Source organism: Rhinopithecus bieti, unplaced genomic scaffold (genome assembly GCF_001698545.2).
Source record: "Rhinopithecus bieti isolate Rb0 unplaced genomic scaffold, ASM169854v2 scaffold_26603, whole genome shotgun sequence".
Lineage (NCBI taxonomy): Eukaryota > Metazoa > Chordata > Mammalia > Primates > Cercopithecidae > Rhinopithecus > Rhinopithecus bieti.
This window is the reverse complement of record NW_016812252.1, coordinates 396,473-410,862: the sequence shown is the minus strand read 5'-3', so window position 1 is coordinate 410,862 and position 14,390 is coordinate 396,473. Positions and strand designations below refer to the sequence as shown.

General features: G+C 42.9%; 1 protein-coding gene and 1 pseudogene across 1 annotated transcript in view; one reads left to right on the top strand and one right to left on the bottom strand.

The window, feature by feature from the left end:
- The window catches only part of PIK3CB (phosphatidylinositol-4,5-bisphosphate 3-kinase catalytic subunit beta), a 195,695-nt gene that overhangs the window by 131,175 nt on the left and 50,130 nt on the right, over positions 1-14,390 (bottom strand).
- LOC108544608 (glyceraldehyde-3-phosphate dehydrogenase pseudogene) lies at positions 8,603-9,101 on the top strand (annotated as a pseudogene).

Genomic DNA, 14,390 nt, shown 5'->3' with positions numbered 1-14,390 from the left:
AAAAAGAAAGAAAGAAAAACAGAATATTTTTTTTAAATATAAAAGAAAAAACATTACTTCTTTCGTTTTTGTTTTGAAACGGAGTCTCGCTCTGTCACCCAGGTTAGAGTGCAGTGGCACAATCTAGGCTCACTACAACCTCCGGCTCCCGGGTTCAAGCAGTTCTCCCGCCTCAGCCTCCCAAGAAGCTGGAATTACAAGCGCCCGCCACCACGCCCAGCTAATTTTTGTATTTTTAGTAGAGACGGGGTTTCACCATGTTGGCCAGGCTAGTCTTGAACTCCTGACCTTGTGATTCACCTACCTCAGCCTCCCAAAGTGCTGGGATTACAGGTGTGAGCCACTGCGCCCGGCCACATTACTTCTTTAAACACTACATTTGCTATCACAACTTCAGGTTTCATTCAGAGGCAACTTAAGGTATGGGATCTTGATTCATCAGGGCGTTGGTCCCTACCTGCCACATTGCTCAAAGACAACAAATCAGCTCCAACTGTTGATGTGTTTATGGTGAAGTATGCATTATACTGGGCACTTAAAAACTGAACAGTACAGAACTTCATTTTCTTTTTTTCTTTTTTTTTTTTTGAGATGGAGTCTCACTCTGTCTCCCAGGCTGGAGTGCAGTGGTGCAATCTCAGCTCACTGCAAGCTCCGCCTCCCAGGTTCATGCCATTCTCCTGCCTCAGCTTCCCGGGTAGCTGGGACTACAGGGACCTGCCACCGCAACCGGCTAAATTTTTGTATTTTTAGTAGAGACGGGATTTCACTGTGTTAGCCAGGATGGTCTTGATCTCCTGACCTCGTGATCTGCCCGCCTCGGCCTCCCAAAGTGCTGGGATTACAGGCATGAGCCACTGCGCCCAGCCCTAGAACTTTCTTTTCTAAAGGTGATTAATTAATCTGAATTGCTGTAATTATATGTAAGAGCTATTTCTAAAGTTAACTCCACAAATTATTAAAGAATTGCTATAACGTTATATACCATATCATTCATAATAAAATGACATTTAAATTTATCCTCTCAAATCAAAGATGGCACTCTAAACGGCTTTTACAAAACATCTGCACCAGCCTGGGCAACATAGTGAGACCCCATCTCTTTAAAATTAGCTGGGTGTGGTGGAACATGCCTGTGGTCCCAGCTACTCGAGAGGCTTAGGCAGGAGGATCTCCTTCTCTTGAGCACAGAAGGTGGAGGCTACAGTGAGTCCCATTTGCAGCACTGCACTCCAGCATAGGCAACAGAGCAAGACTCACTCTCAGAAAAAACAAAAAAATTTGCAAATAGGCACTGAGACTTGAAAAAGTTTATTCCTGCTAACTTGGTAATTCCAGTTCTAGAATGTACCTATTTACAAACCTGAATACAGAAAAAGTTTCATGTATAAAGCAAAATATATAAATATGAAAAAATTAAAATAACGTTAACTGAAACACCTGATGGCATCCACTTGGTGCAGTCATTTAAAATCAAGTTTATCAAGAATATGTGGCAATGTTTAGAAATAACATGAAAAATATCCAAATATAAAATAATATACCCATTATAATTAGAATTGTGTTTAAAGTTAAAAGAAAAAAAACTGCAAGTACAACCTAATGCGCAGCAATTCAGGGTGGAAGAAAAGATACTCATACAGTTCAAAAGTAACTATAAAATAAATGTTTCTTTTATTCAATTTGCCTTGCATGATGGCAAATAGTCTATACACTCTTTTAAAGTTCTATTGTTCCAGACACTTTGAGTGGGTCCAAAGGAAGGACTTAGGTTAGAACTTGGCAGTTTATTCTCTACTTTATAAAAATTTTATTTTATTTCATTTTATTTCATTTTATTTCATTTTATTTTATTTTATTTTTGAGACAGGGTCTTACTCTGTTGCCCAGGCTGGAATGCAGTTGCATGATCATGGCTCACTGCAGCCTTGACCTCCCAGGCTCCAGCAATTCTCCCACCTCAGCCTCCTGAGTAGTTAGGACTGCAAGCACACACCAGCACTCCCAGATCATTCTTTTGAATTTTTTTTTTAACTAGAGACAAGGTTTCGCTACATATTCCCCAGGCTGATCTTGAACTCCTGAGCTCAAGCAATCCTCACACCTCGGCCTCCCAAAGTGTTGGGATTACAAGCATTAGCCAAAGCACCCGGCTATTTATTATTTATTCTCTCTCTCTTTTTTATTTTTTTTATTTTGAGATGGAGTCTTGCTCTGTTGTCCAGGCTAGAATGCAGTGGTGTGATCTTGGCTCACTGCAACCTCAGCCTCCCAGGTTCAAGTGATTCTCCTGCCTCAGCCTCCCAAGTAGCTGGGACTACAGGTGCCTGTCACGATGCCTGGCTAATTATTTTGTAATTTTAGTAGAGATGGGTTTTTGCCATGTTGATGAGGCTGTCTCGAACTCCTAACCTCAAGAGATCCACCTGCCTCGGCCTCCCAAAGTGCTAGGATTACAGGCCCAGCTATTTATTCTAAATATCTATGTATTCATTAGTATTTCTAAACCACAGCCCAGGTGCAGTGGCTCACGCCTGTAATCCCAACACTCTGGGAGGCTGAGGTGTGTGGATCACTTGAGGTCAGGAGTTCAAGACCAGCCTGGCCAACATGGTGAAACCCTGTCTCTACTAAAAATACAAAACTTAGGAGTGGTGTTAGGTGCCCAACTACTTGGGAGGCTAAGGCAGGAGAATCACTTCAACTTGGGAGGCAGAGGTTGCAGTGAGTTGAGATCACGCCACTGCACTCCAGCCTTGGTGACAGAGTGAGATACTGTCAAAAGAAAAACAAAAAGTAGAAAGATAAATGTAGATATATAATCCATAACACTGGTATTTCAGTGGAGAGGGAGGACATTATTGGTATTATTTCATCAAACTTAAAGAGCTGATGAAAAAAATTTAAAAGTCCTATCACTCTATTATTCCAAAATATACAGCGAGCCTCTTTAAAATATGCCATTTTAAGCTACTTAATAAAGTCCTTGCAATGGAAAAAAATTAATAAAAAAATAAAATTAAACGGTCTTCTTTCAAACACATAATTTTTTTATTAAGCAATGTTAATAAAACTCTTCAGATTTATAGTTTTTAGTCTACCTTCCTCTTTTCTAAACTAAATGTTCGATTATGTTTACCCCTAACATCAACGAGATAAGTTATTCCAAATGGATATATATATTTCCAAGAAAAATATATTTTATCCCCACAGTCTTCTCTCCTCACCCTCTCCACCCCTTGCTGAAACCCATTCAAGTGAACAGTATTTGGGACATGGGAACTATCACTAATTGTCAAGCTATTTCAATCATTGTTTGTCAATAACCACGTTTTAAGGTAAAAATGATTATTTCCCTAAATAGATAAAATTAATAGGACAAAGACTATCAAAGACCAATATCTAATACATTAATATGGAGACCTTCTCTAGCCTTTGAAGATACAACTAAGGGAATTCTCCTACATTAGAGGAGAGTAATTTCTTTTTTAAACACTTTTGCTAATAACCCATAAACAAAAATACCCAACATGTAACTGTACAGTTCAATGAATTTTTGGAAAGCAAATACCTATTGCAAAGCAAACCACTATCCAAGTTAAGAAACAGAACACTGCCAGCATCTCAGGAGACTCCTTGTTTGTCTCTTTCAGATAGCAACCCTCTCCCAAACCTCCTACCACCAATATGACTTCTTTCGTAAGAGGCAGGGGTTTTTTGTTTTGTTTTTTCATCATTTTAGGTAACAGTACAGGAGTAAAGGAAATCTTCAAATAATTGTGGCTCACTGGATACACTTTTGCACCTATCATCCAAGTATATATTTTAGACAAAAGTTTCACTGGATGACTGCTTCTGTTTCTCACTCCAATGAGTGGTGATGGGTCCAACAGACTAACTGGGGTGGGTGCTTTTGAATGTCAACAAATCTTCCTTCTAGAAATGGTATCCAATCAATTCTGGTTCTTGTTTACAAGTACCATCATGACAATCAGGAATGACTGCGTAGCAGCGTACCCACATGTAACTGCAATGAGAGTGAGTCATGAGCCAAACTGTACAAGTGTGTGGCGGTGCTGGTGAGTAACTAACCAACAGCTCTCACATCTAGGAACTGAACCAGTGCCAGAAAGCCATCTGGATAGCAAACAGTAACATGAGAAGAATTTTAAATAGCTTACAGCTGTAGAAAATGCACTATTCCAGGCTCTGAACCTTTTAGTCATTTCTGTCTGCCGTCATTTTCAAAATAAGTCATAATATGTAAAACTTAAAAGAGCATCCAATAAAGGCTGGCATTTATCCCAAGTCATTTCAGGATTACTCCTTTGCATGATGGTTTAAGTTTGGTCTGGCAAGTACTTATCATTTGTTTGTCTGTTTTAAACCTTTTCCTTGGAGACCAATTTTCTTCCTAAGCTATCTGCCCATGAATGACAAAATGCTTCTGTGTGTAGCTTTCATTTCTCCCTCACTACTGACAGTAAATTGAGGGGGAAAAAACTAAGAAAAATTGAAGAAGTATCTGTCCTTGGTGCCAAGTCTTCTTTCACTGCTTATTCTCTCTAGAGGACACAGAGAGTCCAGAAAGGCAGGCTGATAATGTCATTTCAGTGCTAGGCCTTGATCAAAAAGAGGAAGAGAAGAAAACTGCAGAGGGACGAAGTGGAGAAACAACTGAATTTCAAGGAAATTAATATTTAATAAGTACTTATTCTGTTTAAGATACCATATCACACACTTGATTGGGAGATGAGGTAATTACAAAAATAAAACAAAGCAAATTGCATCCCAGCCTGTATCAGAGCAGTTAGGTCTAATGAGAGACTAATGGAGGCATGTCTGTTCTCTGACTGGTTGCAGTGTTTTTTACCTTGACCTCCCAGAGCCTCAACCAGAAGGGATGAGGATAGAATACTGGAAAAGAGAAATACGGAGTACCCATCTGACCTTCTTAAGAGTGTGGGATTGCAGTGTCTGGGGATCAGTCTATGTCACCTAAAAAATTGAGGCAGCACCACAATGTTGTCGTCATGAAACCCCCTCCTTGCCTCAGTGCCCCAGCCTATGACCTGTGCACAATGGGATGAGTACTGGGAGTTGCATGGTTTGGAATAGAATAATTAATCAAATGTTACTATGTCTAAGATCCCAAAAGATCTGAAATCTTTATCTGTTATGCATTAACAGGACAGCTTTTGGATACTGTCCTGTATTTAACTTATAACGTCACCCTATAAGCTAATAAATTAGTTTCAAAACTCTCAAATGTAGCGTTCTTTTAAATTAAAAAGCATACATTGGCCAGGCATGGTGGCTCACGCCTGTAATCCCAGCGCTTTTTGGGAGGCCGAGGTGTGTGGATCACCTAAGGTCAGGAGTTCAAGACCAGCCTGGTCAACATGGTGAAACCCAGTCTCTACTAAAAATACAAAAATTAGCCGGGGATGGTGGCATGCGCCTGTAATCCCAGCTACTCAGGAGGCTGAGGCAGGAGAATCACCTGAACCCTGGAGGCAGAGGTTGCACTGAGCAAAGATTGCACCATTGCACTCCAGCCTGGGTGACAAGAGCGAAACTCCATCTCAAAAAAAAAAAAAAAAAAAAAAAAAAAAAAACCTGAAAAAATGACATTAGTAATCCCAATTTCCATACCACCTAGTTAATAGTTAATAATTAAAATGTTTCCTGACTTGAATGTAGCTATTAAAACCCAACCCATACTTAATTTCTTCCTGGAAACTATGGGGAAAATGACTCTCAAGGAATAAAATGTTTTGGGGGCCCAGGCCACAGTGCTCAACACCTTGTAATCCCAGCACTTTGGGAGGCCCCCGAGGCCGGGAGAAATCCACTAGGTCGGAGATCAAGACCCATCCCTCGTAAACACGGCCGAAACCCCGTCCCTCTACTAAAAATATAAAAAAAATTAGCCGGGCGTGGTGGCAAGCCGCCCTGTAGTCCCAGACCCTGGGAGCTGGGCAGGAAAAGAATGGCCGTGAACCCAGGAGCGAGCCTTTGGCAGTGAGCCAATCGTGCCAACCGCACTCCAGCCTGGGCGACCAGAGCCAAGACCCATTGTCTAAAAAAAAAAAAAAAAAAAAAAAGTGGATAAAATATTAGCAATGAAAAGAAAGCTTTAAGCATCTAAGGTCAGAAGTGGTGGCTCATGCCTGTAATCCCAGTACTGTGAGAGGTCGAGGCGGAGGATCCCTTGAAGCCAGAAGTTTGAAACCAGCCTGGGCAACTTGGCAAAACCCTGCCTCTACAAAAAAATACAAAAAATACAAAAATTAGCTGGGCATGGTAGCACACACCTGTAGTCCCAGCTACTCAGGTGGCTGAGGAGGGAGTATTGCCTAAGTCTGGGAGGCAGACATTGCCGTGAGCTCTGATTGTGGCACTGCATTCCAGCCTGGGCTATTAACAGAGCGAGACCCTGTCTCGGAAAAAAAAAAAAAACAACTCAGCCTGGGCAACATGGTAAAACCCTGTCTTTACCAAAAACACACCAGGCATGGTGGTGTGCAATTGTGGTCCCAGCTACTTGGGAGGCTGAGGTGGGAGGATCACTTGAGCCTGGGAGGCAAACATTGCAGTGAGCTGAGATTGTGCTACTGCACTCCAACCTTGGTGACAGAGTGAGACCCTGCCTCAAAAAAATAAAGAATCTAAGTAGTCTAACAGAGTATTGAAAACTAGCTCAAGGCCGGGCGCGGTGGCTCAAGCCTGTAATCCCAGCACTTTGGGAGGCCGAGACGGGCGGATCACGAGGTCAGGAGATCGAGACCAACCTAGCTAACACGGCGAAACCCCGTCTCTACTAAAAAAAAATACAAAAACTAGCCGGGCGAGTTGGCGGGCGCCTGTAGTCCCAGCTACTTGGGAGGCTGAGGCAGGAGAATGGCGTAAACCCAGGAGGCGGAGCTTGCAGTGAGCTGAGATCCGGCCACTGCACTCCAGCCTGGGCGACAGAGCGAGACTCCGTCTCAAAAAAAAAAAAAAAAAAAAAAAAAAAGAAAAGAAAACTAGCTCAAAAAAAAAAATGTGATTACATGATAAACAGCACAGCTGTCATGACTGGGATGATTTTAAAACATGGCCACAAAATTCTTTTACATCACACCTGCACCTACTGGTGCTGCCAAGGCTGTGGACAATGTCATCTCCAAGCTTAGTAGGAAGCTCACTGGCATAGCCTTCTATGTCCCCACTGCCAATGTGTCCGTCCTGGACCTGACCTGCCATCTGGAGAGACCTGCCAAATGTGATGAGAGGTGAGGTGCATGATCCCTCTCCTTGAATATGGTTTCAGTGACTGCTTGACCTCTAATAGAATACAGCAGGGGTAATGCTCTACTAATTCCCAGGTTTAAGAAGCTGCAGCTTCCATTTTGCTCACTTAAGACACCTGTTTGTGAGATGCTCACTCTTAGAAGGCAGCCACCAAGCAGTAAAGCAGCTCAGGACAGACACATGGGAGAGGCCAAGGATAAGCATTTTGAAAAACTCCAGCTGACTGCTAAACTCCAGCTGACGAATAGCCAAACTTCTGAGTGAAGAAGCCTTCAATGACTCCATCCCTCAGACGTCATGTTTTTCCACCTGACGCCCAGACAACATAGGCCAAAGACAACCTGACTCTGGTGTGCCCCATCCAAATTTCTGACTGCAGAACCAGAGCATAATAAAATGAATATTTTACACCACTAAGTTTTGGGATGGTTTGTTACATCAATATATCATTGCAGCACGACCTATTAGAATGAAAACAAATCATGCAATTACAACAGTCAATAATTAACTCATTTTTTTCTTTAAAATACACTTTCTGTTCCTCTCATTCAACAGCTACATCTCGTGTAACACCCGTCACATCCCTGAGACATCACAATGAAAGTGAAGGCCAGGTAAACTGATTTGGCCTTATTGGACACCTGGTCACCCAGGCTGCTTTTAACTCTGGCGAAGTGGATACTGTCTCCATCAAGGACCCCCTCATTGCCCTCAACTACATGGTCTATATGTTCCATGATGATTCCACCCGTGGCAAGTTCCATGGCACAGTCAAGGCTGAGAATGGCAAAGTTTGTCATCAATGAAAATACCATAACCATTTTCTAGGAGCAAATTCCCATCAAAATCAAATGGGGTGATGCCACCACGATTATATTGTGGAGATCACTGGCATCTTTACTACCTTGTAGAAGGCTGGGGCTCATTTAAAAGGAGAAACCGAAAGGGTTATCATCTCTGTCCCCTCTGCTGAAGCCCCCATGTTTGTGATGGACGTGAACCACGAAAGTGCAAAAACGCCTCGCAATTCCCAGCAAATCTTCTGTACCACTAATTGCTTAGCACCACTGGCCAAGATCACCCAAGACAACTTTGCCATCGTGGGAGGAATCATGACCACGTCCATGCTATCACTGACATCCAGAAGACCACTGATGGCCCATCTGGGAAACTGTGGTGCAATGGCCACAGGGCTTTCCAGAACATCACTCCTGTATCTACTGGTGCTGCCAAAGCTGTGGGTAAAGTCATCTAAACAAGCGGAGCAGGGAGCTCACTGGCATAGCCTTCTATGTCCCCACCGCCAATATGTCCATCATGCACCTGACCCACCATCTGGAGAGACCTGTCAAATACGATGACATCATGAAGGAGGTGAAGCAGGCGTGGGAGAGGCCCCTCAAAGGCATCCTGGGCTACACTGAGTACCAGGGTGTCTCCGCCAACTAACAGTGACATCAACTTTTCCACCTTCAATGTTGGAGCTGGTATTGTTCTCAATGACCACTTTGTCAAGCTCATTTCCTGGTATGACAATGAATTTGGCTACAGCAACAGGGTGGTAGACCTTATGGTCCACATGGCCTCCTGGACCACCAGCCCCAGTGACAGCATGAGAGTAAGAGAGAGGCCCTCAGCTGCTGTGCAGTCCTGCCCCACTCAGTCCCCCACCACTACACTGAGAATCTCCCCTCCTAGACACGGTTTCCATGCCAGACCCCCTGAAAAATGGGATAGGCCTAGAAAGCCCCACTTTGTAGTGCACTATCAATAAAGTCCTCTGTACTCAGCACCCCTCTACTGCCAAAAAAAATACCAACACACACACACTTTCCTAAATACATATCTTACTCTATGTCTTTATTTATTTATTTATTGAAATGGAGTCTCACTCTGTCGCCTGGGCTGAAGTGCAGTGGCGCGATCTCGGCTCACTGCAAGCTCTGCCTCCCGGGTTCACGCCATTCTCCTGCCTCAGCTTCCCAAGTAACTGGGACTACAGGTGCCTGCCACCATGCCTGGCTAGTATTTTTGTATTTTTAGTAGAGACGGGGTTTCACCATGTTAGCCAGGATGATCTCCTGACCTCATGATCCACCCGCCTTGGCCTCCCAAAATGCTGGGATTACAGGTGTGAGCCACCACGCCCGGCCTTTTTTTTCTGAGACAGGATGTCACTCTGTCACCCAAGATGGAGCACAGTGGCACGATCTTGGCTCATCCACCTCCTGGGCTCAAGCAATCCTCCCGCATCAGGCCTCCTGAGTAGTTGGGACCACAGGTGCATGCCACCATGACTGGCCAAATTTTTTTAACTTTTGGTAGACATGGGGTTTTGCCATGTTGCCCAGGCTGGTCTTGAACTCCTAAACTCAAGTGATCCATCCGCCTCAGCCTCCCAAAGTGCTGGGATTACAAGCATGAATCACTACACCTGGCTTTTTTTTTTTTTTTTTTTAATAGAGACGGTGTCTTGCTTTGTTGCCCAGGCTGTCTTGAAGCCCTGAGCTCAAGCAATCCTCCTGCTTCGGCCTTCCGAAGTGCTAGGATTACAGGCGTGAGCCACTGCACTTAGCCCTAACTTTCAAAAACTAAAATTAACTTACTTTAGTTGTGAATGCTACTATCGTTTCCAAAAAGAAAGCAGTGTGGGTTAAATAAGTTTTTAAAATTGTATCTTTTTTCTTATTTTTCTGAGACTTTTTTCTTTTTTTTCAAGTGTCTCTCTCTCACTGTCATGCAGTGGTGCCATCATACAGTGGTGCCATCATAGCTCACTATAGCCTCTACCTCCTGGAATCAAGCCATCCTCCTGTCTCAGCCTCCTAAGTAGCTGAGACTGCAAGCAAACACTTTACCCAACTAATTTTGTGTTTTGGTTTTTTTCTTTTTGTAGAGACAGGGTCTCACTATGTTGCCCAGGCTGGTCTAAAACTCCTGGCCTCAAGCAATCCTCCCGTCTCAGCTTCCCAAAGTGCTGATATTACAAGCATGACCCACAATGCTCCATCTAAAAATTATGTCTTCACATAAAAATTATGTCTTCTAAAAATGAAACTTCTGGGCTCGTGCCTGTAATCCCAGCACTTTGGGAGGCCAACGCAAGAGAATCGCTTTAGCCCAGGAGCTCAAGGCCAACCTAGGCAATCGGTGAGACCTCATCACTACAAAAAATAAACAAAATTAGCCAGGCATGGTGGTGCTCACCTGTAGTCCCAGCTACTCAGGATGTTGAGGTGAGAGAATTGCTCGAGCCCAGTAGGTTGAGGCCACGGTAAGCCAAGATCATGGCACTGCACTCCAGCCTGGGTGACAGACTGAGACCTTATCTCAAAAAAATAAATAAATAAAATAAATAAATAAAAATGAAAATGAAACTTCTGGCTGGGCATAGTGGCTCACAGCTGTAATCTTAGTACTTTGGGAGACAGAAGTAGGAGGGCGGCTTGAGCCCAGGAGTTTGAAGCCAGCCTGGGCAACACAGCGAGACCCCCATCTCTACAGAAGTTTTTTTTTTTTTCTGAGATGGAGTCCCACTCTGTCACCAAGGCTGGAGTTCAGTGGTGCAATCTCAGTTCACTGCAACCTCTGACTCCCGGGTTCAAGTGATTCTCTTGCCTCAGCCTCCTGAGCAGCTGGAATTACAGGTGCCCACCACCACCCCTGGCTAATTTTTTCGTATTTTTAGTAGAGACTGGGTTTTGCCATGTTGGCCAGGCTGGTCTCAAACTCCTGACCTCAGGTGATCTGCCCACCTCAGCCTCGCAAAATGCTGGGATCACAGGTGCGCGCCACTGTGCCTGGCCCAAAAAAATTGTTGAATTAGCCAGGTGAAGGGGTGCACACCTAGGGTCCCAGCTACTCAGGAGGCTGAAGTAAAAGAGGATTGCTTGATGCCAGGCAGTCGAGGCTACAAAGAGCCATGTTTGTGCCACTGCACTGTAGCCTGGGTGAAAGAGCGAGACACTGTCTCAAAAAAATTAAAGTTTTAAAAAGCAATTCCTATCACCCAACTTTGGTTACAAAACTATCAAGACAATTTCCTTGCACTAAACTGCTAACACAGTCCAAATTTATGAATAAATTGATGCAAGCTCTAGCCAACTTTGTTAGATGGTTTAAAATATATTTAAAATTCTTATTTTCCAGAGAAAATGTAGAATATTTTAACAAGTTATATTTCAAAAGCAACTAGTATCATACCAATACATTTGCCTACAACTAAAACTTCAGAATTATTTCATCTCACATTATAAGTTTCCATATGCTATAAGGCCATGATGCAGTTTGTACTCAGGCCTGGATAAAACCACAGAGCTTTGAAGACCTTGGGTGTGATAAAATGAGAAGACAATGATTAAAACTACCTTTAGCATCTCATAATCCTCCAAAATTGAACTGGAACAAGGTGAATGAAGAAACAATGGAAACATTTTGCTTGTGCCTTTTAAATTTAATCAGTAAGGAAGAAGGGTATGTGTATGATAAATCCCCTGAGTATAGATCCCTTATCTTATACCTTAGAAACTGAGTCCTACAGAAATATGATGACTATACCAAGGTCACTATGGCAGAGACTAATTTTTTTCTTCCAGTTACAGGATTGTGGCTGGGCACTTAGCTGATATACATTCCAACTTCCTGTGCAATTAGAAGTGGCCATGTACTAAGTTCTTTCCAGTGGAATGTTGAGTGGAAATGACCTGTGTTACTTCAGGTTAGGGCTTTTAAGAAAGTTGGTGTGACACTTACACCTTCTCTTTCCTCTTCCACTGGTCTTAGTGGAATAGAGGATGACAGAGTCACAAGATGGAAGAAACCACTTGAAAGAGAACCACCTACCGAAGAGGGCCATCCAACTTAACTGTTCCATGAGTGAGAAATAAATGTCTATTCAGTTTGGACCATTATTCATTTTTGATCTATTACAGCAATTTGGCCTTCACTAATTTAGTCAAACACATAGTCTAGGTAGCTGCAAGGCCATGATTAAAACCCACATATCCGGCCGGGCGCGGTGGCTCAAGCCTGTAATCCCAGCACTTTGGGAGGCCGAGACAGGCGGATCACGAGGTCAGGAGATCGAGACCATCCTGGCTAACACAGTGAAACCCCGTCTCTACTAAAAAATTCAAAAAAAAACTAGCCGGGCAAGGTGGCGGGTGCCTGTAGTCCCAGCTACTCAGGAGGCTGAGGCAGGAGAATGGCGTAAACCCAGGAGGCGGAGCTTGCAGTGAGCTGAGATCCGGCCACTGCACTCCAGCCTGGGCGACAGAGCAAGACTCCATCTCAAAAAAAAAAAAAAACCACATATCCTCCCTCAGTCAGTCCAATATCACTGTGTTTTCCTTATCACCCTTCATCCAAACAGAAAGCAGAATTATGAAGAGCAGTGGGGGATATCATTAGTGAGGCTACCATTATGACACCAGCGAATCATTCACTCCTGCTGAAGCTCAACAACTTTTATCCTTGTTCATTACTCTGCACAATGCATTTCAGAATCTCCTGGCAGAAATGAACATATTGACAGCTCTCCTCTTCCTCTGTCATCTTCTGATGAGAATTATTTTATTTTCAGAAACAAATGAATAGGTTAAAACATGTTAAATTGAGGCAGATAAAGTCAAGAGGACGATTTTTTTTTTTTTTTGGAGACAGGGTCCCACTCTGCCACCCAGGCTGGAATACAGTGGTATAATCATGGTTCACTGCATCGTCGACCTCTGGAGTTCAAATGATCCTCCTATCTCAGCCTCCCAAGTAGCTGGGATTACAGGTGCATAGCACCCAGCTAATTTTTTCATTTTCTGTAAAGACAAGATCTCACTATGTTGCCCAGGCTGGTCTCAAACTCCTGAGCTCAAGTGATTCCCACCCCCCCGGCCTTGGTCTCCCAAAGTGCTGGGAATACAGGCTTGAGCCACCATGGTCTGTGAGAGTGATATTTTAACAGAGACAGTGTAAGACAAGAAATCAGCTAGGCAAGGAAAGAAAGACTATATGCAAAGACCTGAGAAACCTTAAGCATTTATGGAATTCAACAAGCAGAGAACAGGGGCAGAATGGTACTGGGGAGGCTGGCTATATGCAGATCCTGGTAGGTCAAATTAAGGTGTTGTTCTTTATGCAAAAGAACAATAGATCCAATGAAGAATGCTAAACACATGGTATAATATTCTAGGAAAATGCTTATCTGGGCCACGCACAGTGGCTCATGCCTGTAATCCCAACACTTGGGGAGGCAGGCAGATTACCTGAGGTCAGGAGTTTGAGACCAGACTGACCAACATGGTGAAACCCCATCTCTACTAAAACTGCAAAAATTAGCTGGGTGCGGTGGCATGTGCCTGTAATTCCAGCTACTTGGGAAGCTGAGTGGAGAGAATCACTTGAACCTGGGAAGCAGAGGTTGCAATGAGCTAAGATCACACCACTGCACTCCAGCCGGGCAACAGAGAGAGACTCTGTATCAAAAAACAAAAAAGGAAAATGCTTATCTGAGGATATGATATTCACATGAATGTTTAAGGTGAAAGTTTTCATAGTAACAAAAAACTAGGCATAATCTTGATGTACATTAATAGATCAATAAATAATATTAAATAGTTTACAATAGGAAAAATGAATAAAATACAGCTACATACATCACCATTAATGAACCTCACCAATGTTAAAACAAACAAAAGAATACATATAGCATGACCACATTTACTGGAGTACACAAAGCAAGAATCCATCTCAAATAAATAAAATAAAATAAAAGTTGGCTGGTGCTTCCTCATCTTCCTTGGGTCCCTTCACAGTGTTAAAGAAAATAGTCTCTCCTGGGTGCTCAGAAGCAGCAGAAAGAGAGCTCCAAAGGTTGCTTTAAAAATCTTTCGTTACAAAAATTACAGATTTGTAGTCATGAACTATATATAATAATCTCCATTCACTAATAATCCTTAAAACTTTGAATAAAAAATTTAGGTCCTTTTGAAAATAATGTGATTTTCTATTTAATTTTTTTTTTTTTTTTTTTTTTTTTTTTAAAATGGGGTTTTCCTTTTGTTCCCCAGACAGGGGGTCAATAAAACGGTCTTGCTAAAATC